Source organism: Rhamphochromis longiceps, linkage group LG17 (genome assembly GCF_057381845.1).
Source record: "Rhamphochromis longiceps isolate RC_006_pf linkage group LG17, R_longiceps_female_GT1.1, whole genome shotgun sequence".
Taxonomy (NCBI): Eukaryota; Metazoa; Chordata; class Actinopteri; order Cichliformes; family Cichlidae; genus Rhamphochromis; species Rhamphochromis longiceps.
The window spans coordinates 784,825-807,418 of NC_140573.1; the positions used below are offsets into that span (position 1 = coordinate 784,825).

General features: G+C 40.9%; 1 long non-coding RNA gene and 1 pseudogene across 1 annotated transcript; one reads left to right on the top strand and one right to left on the bottom strand.

Annotated features, from left to right (window-relative positions):
* Positions 1-2,346: 2,346 nt before the first annotated feature.
* Positions 2,347-5,967, bottom strand: LOC146649004 (uncharacterized; annotated as a pseudogene).
* A 469-nt stretch (positions 5,968-6,436) lies between these two features.
* On the top strand, positions 6,437-7,135 carry LOC146649005 (uncharacterized). Its single transcript, XR_014908076.1, has 3 exons — positions 6,437-6,707; positions 6,796-6,900; positions 7,013-7,135. It is a non-coding gene; the product is annotated as an uncharacterized LOC146649005 (long non-coding RNA).
* The last annotated feature ends 15,459 nt before the right edge of the window (positions 7,136-22,594 follow it).

Sequence of the window (22,594 nt, forward strand, 5' to 3'; positions counted from 1 at the left end):
CATATACAGTTTAACACATGAACTAATTTGTATTTTTGACTTTGGAGTTTTCTAGCACACCTGCAAGCAAAAGGGTTTAAACCAACAACTCAGAAAGCTTATCTCATGGATGCTGTTGCTTTCACGAAATATATATTAAACATGTCACCACCACAAGTCAGACTTGGAAAAAAAAGGTTCAACACCCTTTTGGTCGAACTGAGGGCACGTAACAGAGATGTTGGCCGTGAAGTAGTCGTGCACCAGCTGAATGTGCAGAGATCTAAGTCTAGTATGTCTATAATACATATCTCTACCTCTTTTATTAACATTATGTCTTTAAAGTAGGTAAACTGTCTAAGGGATTGTGCTTACATTTGTTTTCAGACAGACTTGTCCAAGCAGAAAAACATGCTTTGTTCATTGAAGAGGCTCCCCAGAAGATTGCTGCCGCACTGGGTATGGATCACTGCAACGCTTAAATCTGTAAATAGATTGTATAATCCCTCTTAAGTAAAATTGTTTGTGGTCTGGGTTAAGACATAGCCCCTACAGTTCTTTACATCACCGTGATTCAATTCAATTTTATTTATATAGCACCAAATAACAACAAAAGTTGCCTTGATTAGGTGGTCATATGATTGAAAAACCCAACAATCATATGAACCCCTATGAGCAAGCACTTTGGCAACAGTGGGAAGGAAACACTCCCTTTTAACAGGAAGAAACCTCTGGCAGAACCAGGCTGAGGGAGGGGCGGGGCCATCTGCTTCGACCGGTGAGAGAGAGAAGGAAAACAGGATAAAGACATGATGTGGAAGAGAGACAGAGATTAATAACAGATATGATTCAATGCAGAGAAGGGAGTATTCAGGGTCACCTGGTCCAGCCCTAACTATATGCTTTAGCAAAAAGGAAAGTTTTAAGCCTAATCTTGAAAGTAGAGATAGTGTCTGTCTCCCGAATCCAAACTGGAAGCTGGTTCCATAGAAGAGGGGCCTGAAAACTAAAGGCTCTGCCTTCCATTCTATATTTAAATACTCTAGGAGCAACAAGTAGGCCTGCAGTGTGAGAGTGAAGTGCTCTAAAAGGGTGATATGGTACTACAAGGTCATTAAGATAAGATGGGGCCTGATTATTTAAGACCTTGTATGTGAGGAGCAGGATTTTGAATTCAATTCTGGATTTAACAGGGAGTCGATGAAGGGAAGCCAAAACAGGAGAAATATGCTCTCTCTCTCTAGTCCCTGTCAGGACTCTTGCTGCAGCATTTTGGATTAATTGAAGGCTTTTCAGGCAGTTTTTTTGGACATCCTGATAATAATGAATTACAGTAGACCAGCCTAGAAGTGAACTAGATTTTCAGCGTCACTCTGCCGACAGGATATTTCTAATTTTAGAGATGTTGCGCAAATGGAAGAAAGCAGTCTTACATATTTGTTTAATATGTGTGTTGAAGGACATATCCTGGTCAAAAATTACTTCAAGGTTCCTCACAGTGTTATTGGTGGCCAAGGTAATGCCATCCAGAGTAAGAATCTGGTTAGATGCCATATTTCTAAGATTTTCAGGGTCAAGTACAATAACCTCAGTTTTATCTGAATTAAGAAGCAGAAAGTTAGCGGCCATCCAGGTCTTTATGTCTTTAAGACATTCCTGCAGTTTAACTAATTGGTGTGTGTTATCTGGCTCCATGGATAGATAGAGCTGGGTGTCATCTGCATAGCATAGCATAGACATAGCTATGTCTTCTAATGATACTGCCTAGGGAAGCAGATATAATTCAAACAGAATTGGTCCTAGCACCGAACCCTGTGGAACTCCATAATTGACCTCAGTGTGTGAAGAGGACTCTCCATTTACATGTACAAATTGGAGTCTATTAGACAGATATGATACAAACCACTGCCGTGCAGTACCTGTAATACCTACAGCATGTTCTAATCGCTCTAATAGGATATTATGGTCAACAGTATCAAGCGCTGCACTAAGGTCTAGCAGGACAAGCACAGAGATGAGTCCACTGTCAGAGGCCATAAAAAGATCATTTGTAGCCTTCACTAAAGCTTTTTCTGTGCTGTGATGAACTCTGAAACCTGACTGAAACTCTTCAAATAAACCATTGCTCTGCAGATGATCTCCTAGCGTTTTGACAACTACTCTTTCAAGGATTTTTGATATGAAAGGAAGCTTGGAGATTGTCCTATCATATTTAAGATTGAAGAATTAATTAATGGCAGGACTTCTTTGAGCAGTTTTGTAGGAATGGGGTCTAAAAGACACGTTGATGGTTTGAAGTAAGTAAGTAATTATTGAAGTTAACTCAGAAAGATCAATTGGAGAAATAGAGTCTAACATTCAATGGTACTAAGAGTTGATTATATTCTTAAACATAGTTACAGTGCTTTGAGAAAGACATCTACTGTGATAAAGTCTACTCTCCTCTGCTGTGTAATCAATTATTGTAAATGTAAATGTTATCAGGAAATGATCAGACAGGAGAGGAAACACTGTTAAATGTTCAGTTTCTATGCCAGTGTGATTAAAGTGGTGGGTGGGTTCTTTTACATTTTGAGAGAAGCCAATTGAGTCTAATAACAGATTAAATGCCATGTTGAGGCTGTCATTTTTAGCATCTACATCGATGTTAAAATCACCCACACTAATTATTTTATCGGAGCTCAGCACTAAATCAGATAAAAAGTCTGAGAAATCAGAGAGAAACTGTGTGTAAGGCTCAGGTGGGCGATATATGATAACAAGTAAGACTGGTTTCTGAATTTTACAGCTGGGGTCGACAAGGCTAAGCATCAGGCTTTCAAATGAATTAAAAGTCTGTCTTGGTCTTTGGTTAATTAATAGGCTGATGTGAAAAATTGCTGCCACACCACCCCCTTGGCCTGCGCTTCGAGATTTCTGGTAGCTAGAATAACTCCGGAGTGTTAATTCATTTAAACTAACCTAATCATCTTGCTGCAACAAGGTTTTTATATAAGGCAGAGTAAATCAATTTGTTGATCAATTATTAAGTCATGTACTAACTGAGACTTGGAGGAGAGAGACCTAATATTTAATAATCCACATTTCACTGTTTTACTCTTTGGTTCAGGTATGGATACTGTATTGCTCTTTCTTTGTGATTTTTTTTTTTTATGTTTTAGTTGTTTATTGCTGGTTTTTAGTTTGTTTTTTGTCTGTTTGGGAGCTGACACAGTCAATGTGAACCACACATTGAAATGGATTTCATGTCTTTTCTGTCTGATGACTACGTTTCTCTGATGCCCAGTTTAAATTGAAGAATAATGTGCAGCTTGGTCAATGTAATGCACATGAAGCCAGAGCTAAAACACATCACCATCGCAGTGAAATATGTGCAGCTCTGCATTAAGATGGAGCCCTGCACATTTTGATCTTGTTATTTCTGGAATGATTGGAAAGATTATTTTCATTATTATGGCTAGAGCAAAGTGTAAGAGCTATTTGCACTTATAAAGAATAATACTAAGACTTTTACCTTTATTGTTTCATAAAACGTGTCCACAATTTAGACATTAATGGCAGGAAATTTTATTAAAGGCATAAGAGAAAAAAAAATCCCCCCAAAATAATCAGATTACTTAAACTCTACTTATACAACTAAGCTGCTCTGAGGTAATGTTGAGTTTGTTCTTTTCTTTGGTGAGGAGAGGTTGGAGGAAGGATGAGCAAGCAGCTGGGCATCCACTGGAAGTATGATGTAAATCAAAATCCTTCTAAATTAACTGCCTAACACAGCAACAATGAGCAGAAGAAAAGGAATGAATTCACAGGTTGGACAGGTTTTCAACTGTGAACCCCTTCGATCCAATCTTTTGGGCTGCTCATCTTGCAGAAGACAAAAATCTTTTCTTTACCTCACTTTTTCACCTTCTCACCCTTCCTCCCCCCTCTCCTGCCGGACGTCACATCTTCCCACACCTCATCTATCAATGTCTATCTATCTGACAAGATTTAACAAAAAGTAAAAAATGTTTAAACTTGTAAAACACTTCATTACATTTTCATTGTTATTCTTAACATAAGGAATTTACATTCTATCACATCTGGATGTAATGCCCTTTGTTTCATTCAGTTTATGTGATTATACTTCAGTTAGATTTGTCTTTAGGACATTTTCACATGAACATTCATTGTAACATAATCCAATTTTCAATTCAAATGCTTTTTAGAATTCAGTTAATTGCCATTTATTTCTTTACTTTTTATGCAACCTTTTTTTTTATGAAAACATACATTTTGTTTATCAGATATTCTTTGAGATTAGTTGCTCCACTGTGTCACATCATACATCACACACACCAAGGTCAGACACTCTGAGGCCTGTTATTAGAATCACTGTTATTCTATTCTCTGATTCATTACACTGGTTAACTTACACATTTCATTTGTTTTATGTATTCTGGATTATGTGTGTGACGAGGTGGTGGCACAGTTCTTACTTTCCTGTTGTCCTTCAGACACACACACAAAACTGCCTAGCTTGAAGTTGGATCATGTGTACACACACACACACACACACACACACACACACACACACACACACACACACACACACACACACACACACACACAGAGGACTCAGTCATTATAGCAGCCATTTGTACTACTCAAACACTTTTGCATTTGTTATCTATATATTGATCAGATTTACATTGTGATTTCTCTTAGATTAAGAATAAAACTACTTTATAATTAGGAAAAGTGAGAAAAGCTCTTTTTACCACTCTGATCATTTTTTATTACATATGTTTTATATTTTAAGACCTTTGGTCCTTGAGACATGGTGCTTGTAAAGTCCCTCTATAATCGGCACAAAGGGACTGAACATGTAAATGTAAATGCAGTGTATGTGTTACCATAGCATATTGATACATACAGTATTCTCTTTGTGCTTTTACAGATTACCTCGAGAAGCAACCCCAGAACAGATCAATAGTAAAAAATTTTTTTGGACTGTTGGGCGGATATATTATTGCCATAACTGGCCACCGAAAGGGAGTGATCATCAACATGACTACTGAGGAGGTTGACATGGCAGAAAAAGCTAAGCAGGGTGCCCGCATCATCCGTGTATGTACTAAAACTATATAAATCTAAGTATACATAGACATTTTTTTATTCAGCTGAATAAACATGTTGATAGGTTTGTAGCTTGAACCTATTCTCTGGAACGTTGAAGACAATATAATTACACAGCAAAAGCATTGAACACCAAGTAGGCAAAGTTCTTCGTGTTACTCATGCATGAGGGAGACCTGCCTGGAGTCAAGTGTCGTTCCACCACTTGACCCCCGTCAGACTCTCAGCCAGGTTCCCCATAGCACTCCTTTTATTGTGGTTACATGAATATGCATAGGGTCATTAACATATAACATCTTACATAGGTATACATGTGAACAAAGAATACTGTGTGTGTGTGTGTGTGTGACTTCCCTAAACCTGCTGGTCTGGAAGTCCAACAGTTCATCTAAACAAAAGGCACTTAGCCTAAAACATATATAGCCACGTTTATCCTACCATAAAACAATAAGAGAAGGTACGACCTCTCCCATGCTCCCAGAGTGCTCTCTAATGCACACAAAGTTTGCAGACTATTAAGGATCAAACCTCTACCAATCTAAAACTAATTATAAAACTCTAAGCATACATAAGTAAATATTTCTAAGCATAAATGACAATAAACAATACAAAACCTAACACATGTCTTTTCATGTATTAGGTTAAACAGCACCAAACTCAAAGATACCATGGGCAAGCAGCTGTCCCCCTGTACAAGAATGAGTATACCTGGTTGCAGCGTTACAATCATATCAGAGAGTATGTTGAAGGCGGTTCGGAGGCACCGACTTTTTTCCACAGTTCTAGTGGAGATGTTCTTCATAGACTACCGGTATTTTTCAAGGCAGCCTGGGAGATGATGAATCTGGGGATTGCCCCCACCTTCAACATGCTACGTTCCTCCTGTAGCACTTCCGTGAGAAAACCTTTCATTTTTATTTTTTGACACACAATGAAGTAGGTTGAAGTGTCATGGGTTTTATTCATGTGGTTTCTTTTTAAAACATTATTCTTTCAGGCCAAGCGACAGTTGGGACGTAAATCTTACGACAGAGTGGCAACATTTATGTGCCATGCTGCCATCACAGCCAAAAGATTTTATCAAGGTTATTTAAATAAGCTAAAGTGAAGTCATATATTTATCTATACACTTACATTTACTAATATTTAGTGATATTGCTTTGTACAGCTGAGGACCCTGCAGAGGACACACTCCAGAGCCGAGCACTGACCACCAATGCAATTGCAACATATGCAGCAAATAAAAGGAAAAGGAGAGAGGACAGAGGATCTGTGCAGGACGAGGACAGTGAAGGATCTGACAAGGAAGAGCAGCAGTCATCAGGAACAGAGGAGCTTTTAGACAGAACGCTCTTCCAGTGTAGCAGTAACAAGGTATGTGTGCCCTGATTCCCTTGGTAAGAGTTTTGATTGGTTGCACTTCTTTCATATATAATCATTTACTCCATCATGAACAAAACATATTTAATTTGTACCATAAACAGATGGTGAGCCCAGGTCAGGGTGAGGGTGCCGGTAGTGCCGGAGCCACAATAAGAGAAACTAAACAGGATTTGAAAAAGGGGGTGGAGCATCTACAAAAAGTGACATACCAGTTGCGCAAGAGAAAAGTATGTAATGTATGTTCTTGTGCTTGTTTTTAGTGTTTTCACTGATTACTAATCTTTTACCTTTTTACTTTTACTTTTCTAAAATCAGATGGTCATCTTTTACAAAAATGATAGGACAGATGTGGGGAAACTCACACAAGAAGACAATCCAGAAGAGGAGGAGGAGGATGAAGCGAGGGAATGGGTTCCTAAGGTGGGCAGGAAAAATCCAGCAGAGTTTCTTCTCCTGCAGTTAAAGGTGTAAGTGTTTTGTTTCCAAACATCCATGAAAAATGAGTAAAATATATTTTTTTCTGCTCTAAAAGCAGTCTGTTAGCTCATCTGACGATGATGGGACAGATGACTGGAAACCCACACAGGATGAATCTGAAGGCTATTCAGAAGAGGAGGAAGAACAAGAACGTAAAAGGATTCCTAAGTTAGCCAAGAAAAACAAAACTGGGTGTCCTATGCCACAAAGAGAGGTGAAATTCATCCTCAGTTTAAGTGCTTCCACAATCTATCTATCAAAAATGACCAAACATATTGTTGTCTTCTCTGAAAACAGATGGCGGCAGCATCTGAAGAGGATGGGACACATGATAGCAGACCCACACAGGATGAATCTAAAGATGATTCAAAGGATGAAGCAGAACATTTGGGACAAATGATTCACAAAGTGGCCACGGAAAAGGTAAAATTTGTTCTCAGTTTCAATGCATTCAACAAAATATGTCTTTGTATTCTTTGACGTCAGATGGTCAGCTCATATGAAATATGCAAGGAGTAAAGGTATTGAAGGTACATGATTTTAAATACCTGGAGTCAAGCATCCGAAGCAACAAGCAGTGCAAAAGGCCAGGCAGGGGATGGCAGGGCTCAAGCTAGGATTTGTTTGGGAGTGACCAGAATGGAGAAGATTAGAAATGAGTGCATTAGAGAGACAGCTCATGTTGAGCGGTTTGGAGACAAAGTTAGAGAGGCAAAGCTGACATGATTTGGACATATGTAGAAGAGGCATAGTGAATATATTGTTCCATATGGAGCTGCCAGGCAGGAGGGAAAGAGCAAGCCCTTAGAAGAAGTTTGTGGATGTAGTGATGGAGGATATAGATAGGGTTGGTATGAACGAGGAGGCGGCTATGGATAGAATAAGATGGAGGCAGATGATCCACTATAGTGACCCCTAAAGGGAGGAGCCAGAAGAAGAAGAAGAACTCAGCTTATTCGAAGAGGATGGAACATGATGGGAAACCTTCACCAGATAAATTCAAAGACAATTCAGAAAAGATGTGTTTGAGGAAGAGGTGAGTTAGCTGCAGTCCATTTTTAGTGAGGTCATGAGGAGGAGTAGAAAGCTGCAGTAAATCTAATGATCGTGCTGGTGTATGTATAATACCAGCAGTGAGTTCTGAGGACTTGGACGGTCCAAAAACTATTTGCTAACAAATCAGCACAGGCACTTATAGTGGTGCACTATTACAAAATGCTTTTACTCACAAATAGGGGGCTAAAGTTCATTCCTTGCAGTTTGATTTGTTTCTAAAACCATAAATACCAACATGAAACTGATTTATAATTTTTTTCTTCTTCTTGCATTTCTGTGTTTTATATGTACAGGACAGGGAAACGGCGATGAGCTCATTACGATTACAACACCAAATTCCAGTTGTTACATAACAAATCTGAACATTACATCTAGATGAGCTAAAGTAACCTTGTTTTTCTTTGTCGATCATCATTTTTCAGATGCAGCAGGCCTATGTAAGCCAAGACAAAGCAATGACTGTGAATAAGAGTTCAGAAAAAAGGGTGATTCACCAAACCAGATGCTTGAAGAGGCTCACTTTTCATCAGTCAACTCTCTTTGAAGACACAATACCAAGATCTGGTAACCGGAAACCAGCAGCTGTAGTAAAAATACACAAGTTCAAAGAACTTTAAGGTGAAGTGGTATTTATTTATTTCTCATATGGTCTTAGATAACAACAAGAAAGACCAAAGTGGAATGTCATCTGCAGCAATAGTAACCTCAGGTAAATATTAACATTATATTGCACAATATGAACAATGTTAAGTTAATCAGTAAGTAAATGATTATTTTCTTAAAATAAAGAACAACTGGAGGAGAAAGAGATACAAGAAGAGTCTCTGGAGAAGATGAAGAGTGAAGACAAAGAAGGGAAGAGAAAAGAAAAAGTACAGCAGGAGCCTCTGGAGAAGATGAGCGGCAAAAGGCAAAGGAAGGAAGAAAAGATACAGGCAGAGCCTCTGGAGAAGATGAGCGGCAAAAGGCAAAGGAAGGAAGAAAAGATAAAGGCAGAGCCTCAGGAGAAGATGAAGAGTGAAGCCAAAGTAGGAAAGAGAAAAGAAAAAGTACAGCAGGAGCCTCTGGAGAAGATGAGGAGCAAAAGGCAAAGGAAGGAAGAAAAGATACAGGCAGAGCCTCTGGAGAAGATGAAGAGTGAAGCCAAAGTAGAAAAGAGAAAAGAAAAAGTACAGCAGGAGCCTCTGGAGAAGATGAAGAGTGAAGCCAAAGTAGGAAAGAGAAAAGAAAAAGTACAGCAGGAGCCTCTGGAGAAGATGAGGAGCAAAAGGCAAAGGAAGGAAGAAAAGATACAGGCAGAGCCTCAGGAGAAGATGAAGAGTGAAGCCAAAGTAGGAAAGAGAAAAGAAAAAGTACAGCAGGAGCCTCTGGAGAAGATGAGGAGCAAAAGGCAAAGGAAGGAAGAAAAGATACAGGCAGAGCCTCTGGAGAAGATGAAGAGTGAAGCCAAAGTAGAAAAGAGAAAAGAAAAAGTACAGCAGGAGCCTCTGGAGAAGATGAAGAGTGAAGCCAAAGTAGAAAAGAGAAAAGAAAAAGTACAGCAGGAGCCTCTGGAGAAGATGAGGAGCAAAAGGCAAAGGAAGGAAGAAAAGATACAGGCAGAGCCTCTGGAGAAGATGAAGAGTGAAGCCAAAGTAGAAAAGAGAAAAGAAAAAGTACAGCAGGAGCCTCTGGAGAAGATGAAGAGTGAAGCCAAAGTAGAAAAGAGAAAAGAAAAAGTACAGCAGGAGCCTCTGGAGAAGATGAGGAGCAAAAGGCAAAGGAAGGAAGAAAAGATACAGGCAGAGCCTCTGGAGAAGATGAAGAGTGAAGCCAAAGTAGAAAAGAGAAAAGAAAAAGTACAGCAGGAGCCTCTGGAGAAGATGAAGAGTGAAGCCAAAGTAGAAAAGAGAAAAGAAAAAGTACAGCAGGAGCCTCTGGAGAAGATGAGGAGCAAAAGGCAAAGGAAGGAAGAAAAGATACAGGCAGATCCTCAGGAGAAGATGAGCGGCAAAAGGAAAAGGAAGGAAGAAAAGATACAGGCAGAGCCTCTGGGGAAGCGAATTAAGATTATGAAATAAAAGAAGGAAAAATCCACAGAGTCCTCAAAGAAATGGCGAGAGAAAGTCTCAGAAAATAAGGTGCATGAAAGAGTTTTTAATTAAAAGTGATCATCTAATGAGTTACTGTCACCTTTATTTTCTGGAATCACTGGTGCTCTCAGACTTGACATTATATAATTCCACCATATGTGAGATCAGTCAAATTAAGAAAGGAGACATGCTTCTTGAAGAAGTAAAAATCAAAGCTTAAGATATAATGTCAGTATGTAAATGTTGAAGTTTTGGGGTATGTTGTACTATACAGTCAAACCATTTGATGCCATTTGGTCCTATATCTACACAAGTTTCAGTTGTAAAATCATAAGGCTAATAAGTTCACATAAACTTCATAACTTAATCAGAATGTACATAGATGTCCTACCACTGGGGGAAAGACCAAGCACCACAATCTACCACATCTTCTGAACCACTTGCTCTCATCCACATAGGGAGCCGCATTGAACTTGTTAATCTAACAAAAGAAAAAGTGACCTCAATTTTGCAGCGGTTTGCACATTTGTTCTCCCCCCTGCCTGACATTACTTTGCTTATAGAGTGCTATTTTGAAATGCAGCCTGGGGTGATAATGCATTCATAGCCTGACTCGAGCACAACAGGCAAATTGTTCAGAAGAAAATGGGCAAAATGTTGAAACTGGGAGTGATAGAAGAGTAACACATTGTGTAGTGTTTCCTCATAATTCTTGTAGGGAACAAAGATGCGTCTATATAATCTATAATTGTTAATCAGTTCTTGATAATCCCCTTTCTGAAACACAGTGATTACTACCACCTGGACTATTGAGTCTTGTACTAAATTAATCTGGATTAAGTTAAAACCACTAGTGCTAGGGTGACTTAACCAAACTCAGATTGCCTATAAAACATGGGGTGGAATCAAATTAGCTATACCAATGGCTGCAGAAAAGTGACAGTGGTCAAACAACATCATTGAGCATGACAAAACACTTTTGAAGACAGCAGTCTCCAGATACCTCATCATTGAAGACAAACGACACACATCTATTGTGGAGAAAATTCGGTTCAAATCAATTTTATTTATATAGCGGCAAATCACCACAACATTCGCCTTAAGGCACTTTATATTGTAAGGTAGACCCTACAATAATACATACAGATGTAAACCCAACAATCATATGACCCCTATGAGCAAGCACTGTGGCCAAAGTGGGAAGGAAAAACTCTCTTTTGACAGGAAGAAACCTCTGGCTGAACCAGGCTCAGGGAGGGGCGGGGCCATCTTCTGCGACCGGTTGGGCTGAGAGAAGGAAGACAGGATAAAGACAGAAGAGAGAAAGAGATTAATAACAGATATGATTCAATGCAGAGAGGTCTATTAATACATAGTGAGTGAGAAAGGTGACTGAAGAAGAAATGCTCAATGCCTCATTGGAATCCCTCAGCAGCCTACACCTACAGCAGCATGACTAAGGGAGGATTCAGGGTCACCTGATCCAGCCTTAACTATATGCTTTAGCAAAAAGGAAAGTTTTAAGCCTAAACTAAATAAAGTTGAGATAGTGTCTGTCTCCAAAATCCAAACTGGTTCCATAGAAGAGGGGCCTGAAAAGTGAAGGCTCTTCCTCCCATTCTACTTTTAAATACTCTAGGAACAACAAGTAGGCCTGCAGAGTGAGAGCAAAGTGCTCTAAAAGGGTGATATGGTACTACAAGGTCATTAAGATAAGATGAGGGCCTGATTATTTAAGACCTTGTATGTGAGGAGCAGGATTTTCAATTCAATTCTGGATTTAACAGGGAGTCGATGAAGAGAAGCCAGTACTGGAGAAATATGCTCTCTCTTTCTAGTCCCCGTCAGTACTCTTGTGCAGCATTTTGGATTAAATGAAGACTTTTCAGGCAGTTTTTTTGGACATCCTGATAATAAAGAATTACAGTAGACCAGCCTAGAAGTAATGAATGCATGAACTAGTTTTCCAGCGTCGTGCTGAGACAGGATTTCTAGAGATGTTGCGCAAATGAAAGAAAGTAGTCCTACATATTTGTTTAATATGTGCATTGAAGGACATATCCTGGTCAAAAATTACTTCACGGTTCCTCACAGTGTTACTGGAGGCCAAGGTAATGCCATACAGAGTAAGAATCTGGTTAGATACCATATTTCTAAAATGTTCAGGGCTGAATAACCTCAGTTTTATCTGAATTTAAAAAGCAGAAAATTAGAGGTCATCCAGGTCTGCCCTGGGACAAACCTGTTGGACTTACAACAGATAGAGCACCCGCAATGTGTGGTGAAAAAAGAGAAGTATTCGGCAGGATTCGAGTAAAAGATGCAGGATGTGAAACATACGGGTGAGTTAACAGCATATCACTGCATCATACACCAGCAAACGCTGTGTAGTAATGTCCTAAAAATGGAGCATGTAATGAGTACTGTAACGCAAAAGGTCAATTGTATTCTAGCTAAAGGTTTAAATTACCGTAAATTTCAGTCTTTTGTGCAGGAAATAGATTCAGAGTTTGCCGACATTCCTTATCATACAGAGGTCCATTGGCTGAGTTGGGGAAAAGTTCTCTTTTTTTTTTTTTTTTTTTCCTGTCCCGTTTGGCTCTTTTTGCCATCAGAATTATTGTCTAAAGGCAAAGAAAGATGCCCAACGGATTTACTTTACCAAATTGACCATCCCAGCCTTGCCATAATGGTCCATTTGATTCACCTTTTATTGTTTATTTTATTTTCACTTGCTGAATACGGGACAGACTTGACTGGAGGAAAGAAGGGGAGAAAGAAAGAGGGAAAGAGAAACAGCTGAGAAGAGGGACGGGGGAGAAGGGCAAAAAACAAAAACCAACAGAATGGGCAGAAGAAAAAAAAAAGAAAAAAAATGCATATATCGATCACCTGGATCACCTGTTGAGAAAGAAAAAAGAAAACAAGCAGAAGAAAACAAGAGTAATAGAATAAACAACATCACAATGATATATGGGAATATGACAGTAAATACTAAATATTAAACATTATTGTGCAGCACATAAGATCAACAGAACACAGTGTGCTTTGAGGTAGGAGCCAAAAAGGGTGTAGTTTGTGTGTGTGAGCACCCGTGTGTACACCTGTGAGCATGGACGCGCTTGTTTTTTTAAAAGGTTCCTTCATGTAATGATCTGCTAGAGGGTGTGGGGGGGCCACAGCCCCGTCCCCCAGGGCATGAAGCAGGTATGGAGGATATCAAAACTCCAGACATCCAGAGGCCCTCAGAACACAAGAGACCAAGGAAGACCAACAGAGGGGCAGCCGCGCCACTGTCCCAGAAAGAGCTGAGGAGAGTCCCAGATGAGGGCTCACTCAGCAGCCGCGGAGCAGAAGCCAGGGGGAGTTGCAGTGACGCGCCCGTGAGCTCCGCCGGCAGCCAGCTGTGCCTCAGTGACCGAGCCCCAGGCCGAGAGGCCGGGGGCACCCCACCTCCGAAGTGGCCCGAGTGAGCCCCAGGCTCCAGGCCCCGACAAGCGGCCACCAAGGAGTGAGCCGGTGTGTACCTGGACGCCCATCCCCAGATACAAAGAACCACCAACGCACCGATGTCTGAGGGAGTCCGCCACTGGCAGGGGAAGTGGTGGTGGGGGGAGATAGGCCTCCAAACCTTGGTGTCTGATACCCAACCTGACATATAGACACAGACATACAGGCACACACAGACACAAACATCCATTCCCCCCCTCATGCTCTCATATACACTCACTCCACACTCAACCAACGTGGAGACAGACATAAAGAGACGCTGTACACACGATCACACTCCCCAAGCGTACTCTACGAACCGGGTCTACGAACCCTGCGGTGGGGAGAGGCAGACCGCCCCGACTCCGCAGCAGCAGGGAGGCCCCACACTCCAGACCGCAGTCGGACGGCCAACTCCTCCTCCTAGCCCCCCTGGGGGCTTTGTTGAGGAAAATAACTCAAAATGTTAGAAATATTCCAGTGTTAGAAAATCAGCACTGCTCAGTGTTAGCCATTGTTAATCTTCAAAACTGACTAGGTTACTTTTAAACATATAACACTGTCAAAAGTGTTAATTTAACACTCAACAGTGTTGTATTTAACACTCAGAGGTGTGGACCCATATAGACACTCTCTAGTGTTAATTTAACACTGGAGATTTTGCTGTGAAACACACACAAAGTAACTCCACCACAGTGCCTATTTCGGGTCACTTTTGCCAGTCCAAGCCCGGGTAAAGGAGCAGGGTTGGAATTGTGACATTAAAAAAAACAATAATTGCTAAAAGAAATTTAATTTGTAGTTCTAAATAAACTCTAAATGCATTTAGGACGTTTTTTACTCACATTATGTCTCTTCCATGATGTTATTTCTCTCTCCAACAACATAGGTTACAATTAGATTAGCATGACCAATTATGCAAATTAGACAATGACGTCATTTGACTTCTAGCGACTTTTAGGACAACCAATAGCAATTTTCCTTACTGAGGAGTTGGCAACACTGCCTCTGTCTTTGGTTCAGCTGACTGGAGCTACTTTTACATTTAAAACAGTAAGAGCTAAACTCACCCTCAGCTTTTATGTGAATGGAGATTATTATTAACCACTGTGGTGTAATTTTGTGGTGAAGACTGTATTTCTCTGCATACAGGGAGTACCACATCTTGCTGGTTGATGATTCAAACGCTGATCCAGCAAAAGTCGGCCAGAAAAGGTGAGGTGGCTACAATAAGTGATGAGTAACTCTGAAAATTGTTTTGAGGGAAATATTACTAAAAGATTGGAATGAATCATCAGGACACTAGAAAGACTACAAGAATTGACTTTCTCCTGTTTTTTCTTACAATTTTGTTGTGTTTTGATTAATAAGCTATAATGTTTAGCAAGTTACTCAGGTTTGCTAGCAAGTTCGGTTACCTGGTTGCAGATTTAGTTAGCCGATTATTTTGCAGGATATTACACTGCTGTAATTTCACAAATGTTGTTTGTAATAATTCAAATATTTAAAAAGTGTGTACAATATATTTGGTGACTCCCCCCCCCCCCCCCCCCCCCCCCAAAAAAAAAGAAAACCCTATCTGAAACTTTAATATCTTATTTTAGCATTAGCATAAAGTTAGCATAAATCCCTTACACTCCTGTTAGGAAAATTTTATTTTAGTCTGTATGCAGCGGAAATATTTTCGTTTTCCTGAATAACTCTTTTTTTTTCTAACATGTGGATCTTCTTCAGCAACTAAGAACCAAATTAGTAGTTGGATGAGCATGCTGTGTGGGTCTAAATATTACTATTTTAATTTAAATTCGTTTGTTTAATGAAAGACAGTTTGGTTCTCTGGCTAGGCAAGGCACAGTTATAGGAGCTAAAAACATAAACACAGATATGTGAAAATATTTTTTAAAAAGACTAAAAACCTTTAACTACACTCAACAAAAATATAAACGCAACACCTTTGTTACTGCTCCTATTCCCTATGGGATGGACGTAGAGACCTAAAATTCATTCCAGATACACAATATAACCATCCCTCCCAAACAGTGGTCACAAATCAGTCCAAATGTGTGGTAGTGGGCACATCTGCTATATTGAGATAATCCATCCCACCTCACAGGTGTGCCACATCAGGATGCTGATCTGACATCATGAGTAGTGCACAGGTGTACCTCAGACTGCCCACAACAAAAGGCCACCCTGGAATGTGCAGTTTTTTGCGCTATCGGGGGTCTGGGGACCCAGAACCGGTCAGTATCTGGTGTGACCACCATTTGCCTCATGCAGTGCAACACATCGTCACATGGAGTCTATCAGATTGTCAATTGTGGCCTGTGGAATGTTGGTCCACTCCATTTCAATGGCTGTGCGAGGTTGTTGGATATTCGTGGGAACTGGTACACGCTGTCGTATACGCCGGTCAAGCACATCCCGAACATGCTCAATGGGTGACATGTCCGGTGAGTATGCTGGCCATGCAAGAACTGGGACATTCTCAGCTGCCATCTGCCCTGAACAATGTGAACCATGATTCATCCGTGAAGCGCACACCTCTCCAACGTGCCAGACGCCATCGAATGTGAGCATTTGCCCACACAAGTCTGTTACGGCGACGAGCTGGAGTCAGGTCAAGACCCCGATGAGGACGACGGGCATGCAGTTGAGCGTCCCTGAGACGGTTCCTGACAGTTTGTGCAGAAATTGTTTGGTTGTGCAAACCAATTGTTCCAGCAGCTGTCTGGGTGGCTGGTCTCAGACGATCTTGGAGGTGAACCTGCTGGATGTGGAGGTCCTGGGCTGGTGTGGTTACACGAGGTCTGCGGTTGTGAGGCCGGTGTGATGTGCTGCCATATTCTCTGAAACGCCTGTGGAGACGGCTTATGGTTGAGAAATGAACATTCAATGCACGGGCGACAGATCTGGTTGACATTCCTGCTGTCAGCATGCCAATTGCACGCTCCCTCATTGCTTGTGGCATCTGTGGCATTTTGCTGTGAGACAAAACTGCACATTCCAGGGTGGCCTTTTGTTGTGGGCAGTCTGAGGTACACCTGTGCACTACTCATGATGTCAGATCAGCATCCTGATGTGGCACACCTGTGAGGTGGGATGGATTATCTCAATATAGCAGATGTGCCCACTACCACACATTTGGACTGATTTGTGACCACTGTTTGGGAGGGATGGTTATATTGTGTATCTGGAATGAATTTTAGGTCTCTACGTCCATCCCATAGGGAATGGGAGCAGTAACAAAGGTGTTGCGTTTATATTTTTGTTGAGTGTATATTGGCAACTTATGTTGGGGAGAGAAGTGTGTCATGACTTAAGTCTCAAGAAGAGGTTCCCAAAGTGTGGGGCCCGCCCCCTGGGGAGGGGGGGGGGGGTGCAGAGCCATTGCAGGGGGGGGGCATGGTAGCATAATGGACAGGTTTTTGGCGGGGCTTCCACACATATGCAAAGCAGGGTATGAAGCATCGCCAAATATGTTTCCAAACCAACTGCCTTCCAAGCCAAAGACTAGAAAATATTGTGAAGCATATCTTCCCTTTGGCTTTACCTGCACAAGGCCAAGATAGGCCTCCCCTGCAGAATTGGTTTTCCCTGCGTCGGGAGCACGAACTGGGTTCTCCAAATCACAGACAAACAGTATCCCACATTCTTGATGTTTAGGTCACAAACACTTCTTATAATGACCAACTATATGGGCTCAAATTGTGGTCATAAATATTTTGTATTTGTAAATCAGGATTTGTATGTGTAAAACGAATTCGTATGTGTGTAAAAAAGGTTTGTGTGTGAACTGAGCCAAAAATACACGTGAAACTCTGCACTCAAGTTTCAAGTTACAAGTACGAATTTTGACCCTATTTTTCTTCCTTTCATCTGATTGGCCAATGTCATGTCAATCACAAATTTAACTATCCAATCAGAGAACAGATAGGTTTGGCTATTGGAGGGGTGCTTTATGGAGCTTCAGGTCCTTGAAGGGAATAAATGCCCTTTTACATGCCAGCCCAGCGTTTTCCTTCATCACCACAAGGGAAAACAGTCTGTGGTCGTCCGAGTTTGGTGATTTTTGTGTGACAGGTTTACGTGCTTAATACAGGGACCTCTAGAGCCTTTTCAACAGCGCTGCGGACCTCGGGGTGGGGAGGGGGGGCAGTGTTGTGGAAATGACAGTCTTCACTAGTGGGGATAGTTACAAAGCATTCTTCGTTATGAATTAGCATACATGTTTTTACTGAACATTTGAAGGACCAGCAAAAAAAACCCAAACTCTTGTAGAGGACATAAAGTCAGAGATAGAAACGACAAGGAGCAGGTGCATCTAGTACAGGTAGAGCTGCTGCAAAAACCCACAGAGCTCAACAGCCAGCGCAACAAATTCTGGATCCTTGGCCTTTAGTTAGCATTAGCAGCACATGCTGCCGCCGATGTGAAAGGACCTTTAGGCTGCGCACTGTGACTCACAGCAATGCTCCCAGATCAGCACTAACTTTGTGTTAAACTAATCCCAAAGTAATAATGGTATTTATAACCACTGATATACCACAACTTTATCCTTTCAACAGCTACTGAAAGTTAGGGGTAGTGATGTGTGGATCGATCCTGAAATATCGGTTCCTCCAATACCAATCATTTCTGTTCTAGAATCGATTTTCACATTAAAATATCGATATTTTAGTAATTTAGGGTGATAAATGCATTTTACAGTGTTTATTTATCAGATAAAATACGTTAAATGTCACCGTTATTATTGGCCAGCCCGGAAACAGCGGGGGTGTCCAAATTCAGAGGCTGCTTCCACCTGAGAACCCGGCCTTCGCGGTCTAAAGAAAGCCGGGTAGTGACCATCTCCCCCACCAGTTGTAGAGCCCTCCAGGTGGCTCGACGCACCGGCGGCACCCTGCTCCAGGGCTGGGCCCCCATGCACCCACCCGCCCACAACCCCGGCAACACACCAACCAGGACCCAAGCCCCCGAGGCCCGGCCCGGGCCCCAGCCCAGAGAGGGAGCGCCCCCAGAACCTCACGCCCGTCCCGGACCCACCCAGGGGCAGCCAGGCTACCAGGTCAGTAACCCACGTCCGTCAGCACAGACCCTCCCCTAGCCCCGCTGCACGCAGCCGCGAGGAAATAGTCACCTGAGAGCCAACAGAGCCCCTAACCGGACATGACCGCTACCCCGGGTTGAGCCCCCCAAGGAAGATGCCTCCGGGGAACCCCCCGACGCCCTAAGCCTGTCCCTACCCCCACACCAATCACAACAGTGAAGGCGGGACCAAACTATGACCCCCCACCCCCACTAGGTGATGGAGCTGATAAAAGGAGCCCAGAGCAATTGATCTGATGTGGTGGCAGAGGCTGTATCAAGACTAATATGATCTAATAGATAATTTCTATATTGGTTAGAATTAAGATTATTTTTATTTTTCCAGTTCATGAGGACAGTTTTCTTGGCTATGCATAGGGCAGTGAAAACCATATGGGCTATATTCTTTTCTGAAGTGACATTATCTAAGCTGCCCAACAAACACACTAAGGGGGAAGTTGGAATGTTACATTTCTGACACTTTGATAAGTCTTCACATATCTCGCGCCAAAACTTTTGCACTGGTGGACAGAACCAAAGAGCGTGGATGTAATTGTCTGGTGTATTGCCTTGACAGTGTGAGCAGTTGTTGGAAGATGTAAAGCCCATCTTGAACATCCGATGACCTGTATAGTGCACTCTATGTAGTATTTTGTATTGTATTAATTGCAGACTGGGTTTTTTAATTAATTTAAAGGATTTTAAGCAAATCTGAGACCAGAAGTTTTGGTCTAAGCTGACTGATAAATCTGCTTCCCACTTTGCAATAGGAAGGGATATTGATTCATCTAATTTAGAAAGTGTTCTGTATATTTTAAATAATAATTTGGGGAATTTAAGAGTAAGAAAATATGCCGCACTTAGTGGTGTTTGTAATTCAACTTGACTGAGGTTAAATTTCTTTTTTACTATGGATTTAATTTGTTGATATTCTAAAAATCTTGTCGATCCCATATTGTGCAACTAGTCTGTCAAATGGAATAAATTCTGTTCCCTCTAATATATGTTCTAAGTATTTAATTCCTTTACAACTCCATTCTGGGAAATTAATCATATTATTGTTTTGTAATATGTCTGGGTTATTCCAGATAGGTGTACGTTTGCATGGGATTAATGAAGATTCCATTATTTTTAGAAACTCCCACCATGCTGTCAGAGAAAAGCTGATGTTGATACTTTTAAAGCATTCATGTCTTTTGATGTTTGAGCTAATAAATGGTAGGTCTGAAATCTCTAGATCCTTGCATAGTGCCTGTTCAACATCTAGCCAGGGCTCATCTAAGAAGGTATATTTTAACCATTCTGAGATGAACTGAAGCCTGTTGGCTAAGAAGTATTGGTAAAAATTAGGCAGATCTAATCCTCCTCTATCCTTGGTTCTTTGTAGCGTTTTTAAGCTGATACGCGGGGGTTTATCTTTCCAAAGGAATTTGGAAATATATGAATCCAGAGATCTGAACCAATCTTGTGATGGTTTGTTAGGGATCATCAAAAATAAGTAATTTATTTTTGGCAAGATCATCATTTTTATAGTGGCGACCCTTCCCATGAGTGATATGGGTAAAGATTTCCATCTAGTCAGATCGCCTTCTACTTTCTTTAGAAGTGGGATGTGGTTTAATTTAGTTAAGTCTGAAAGCTTAGGAGAGACATTAATACCTAAATATTTAATATTTCCGGATTGCAGTGGGGCAGAGGAAGAATTATGGAAGGAGCAGTTAATGGGGAGAACTGTAGATTTTGGCCAGTTAATTGAATAATCTGAAACTCTTGAAAACCAGTTTATTAAAGTAATTACCTCAGAGAGGTTGGTTTGTGTGTTTTGCAGAAAAAGCAACACATCATCCCCATAGAGACTGACTTTATGTTCTATGTTCTTACATTTTGTTTTATGCCCTTAATTGTTGTAGCCTGTCTAAATGTTGCTGCTAGAGGTTCGATAAAAATTGCAAAAAGTGAAGGGGAGAGTGGGCATCCCTGTCTGGTGCCCCTCAGGAGACAGAAGCTGGAGGATGTCTGGTCATTTGTTCTGATACGAGCTGTTGGGGAATTGTATAATATTCTTATCCAGTTTATGAAAGAGTTTCCAAAACCAAATTTGTGTAAAGTTGCGAATAAAAATTTCCAGTTAACTCTGTCAAATGCTTTTTCTGCATCTAGAGATAATATTATGGTTTCGATGTTTTTATCGTATGAGTAGTCTATTAAATTAAGTAATCTACGAGTGTTTGTTGAGGAGTGCCGACCTTTTATGAAACCAGTTTGGTCAGGATGAATTAAGAGGGGGGTCATTTTCTCTAATCTCTTTGAGAGAGCTTTGCAGATTATTTTAAGGTCTACATTTAAAAGAGAAATTGGACGATAGCTTGAGGGAAATAAAGGGTCTTTGCCTGGTTTTAGCAGGAGACTAATGTTGGCAGAATTCATATTTGGTGGTAGTCTGTCATTTTCCTCGATTTCCTGCAACATGCCGTGGAATACTGGTGCCAAAATTGTCCAGAATTCTTTGTAGAATTCTGCAGGGAAGCCGTCTGGACCTGGAGCCTTATTACTGGGCATACCTATCAGGGCTTCCTGGAGTTCACTTGGCGTCAGTGGCGAATCCAGTTCCATTGCTTCACTGTCTAGTAATTTTGGAAGAGTTACGTTGTCAAGAAACAGATCAATTTCATTAAAGTCTAAATATGAAGTCCATTCCTTTTTAAAATATTTAATAAAGTCTTCATCTTTTAGTAGTGATATATTAAATCTCCAGTTTTTTCTTGGCGTAGTGTTATTCTTGTGCATTAGTGTTAAAGATACAGGAGCATGATCGCTGACAGCTATAGGATGAATCTCAGTGTCTGAAATGTCACACAGCAGTGAGCTGCTGACCAAAAAATAATCCAGACGAGAGTAAGAGTGATGAACATGCGAGAAAAAAGTATATTCCTTACTGGTGGGGTGAAGAGAGCGCCATGCATCGCAAAGACCAAAGTCGCTCATATACTGATTGATTATATTTGTGGACTGCCAATTGCGCTGAGTTCCTGTTGTGTTGAGCCTATCCATGTCTTTATTTAGTCCAAGGTTGAGGTCACCGCCAAGAATGAGTGTGCAATCAAGGTGTTCAGAGAGTGCACTAAAAAATCCGTGGAAGAATGAGGGTTCATCAACATTTGGACCATATATACTTACAATACATAGTTTTTTGTTCAATATTGATAGTTTAATAATTAGAAATCTACCCTCTGGATCTATAACTGTATCGAGTACTGTAAAATTAACATTTTTATGTATTAAAATTGCTACTCCCCGTTGTCTAGAATTATAACAGGCTGCAAACACGTTAGGAAACTCAGGTGTTTTAAGTTCGTTTAAACCTGTGACAGGTTTGTGAGTTTCTTGTAATAAAACAACATCTGTAGTTTTGTAGTAGCCTGTAGTTTTTTAAGCTGGTTAAATATCTTTAACCTCTTTCCTCTGGAGCCAGCTCCATTTACATTCCATGTGACAAACCTCAGCATGCCCATAATTGTGTGTGTATGTCTAATGATGTACGCTGGGTGTTTCGTTTAGACAGGTGGAGAGGATGTGGAAACATCACTTGTTTGTAAAATAGAAAGAGAAAAAGAAGTGTGGTGAGAGGCTCCATAAGTCTGACTATGTGTGTGAATATTCACTAATATGAACAAGCGTGGCTTGTGTTATGTGTCCTGCAAATCTGTGCGTGCTGTGAGGCTGTTGTGAATGTGCTGCCATTGAGCTGATGTGTTTGCGTGATCGTGGTGTGAAAATATGGAGAAATAGAGGGTGTTGTTTGTAGGTGAGTGGGGAAGTGGGTGATCACAGCAGTGAAAGACAAGAGAAAGAAAGAAACCACATGAACTGTGAGCAACACCAAAAAAAAAGAAACGAAACGGAAACATTCCAATTAAAGCAATGACGGAGGG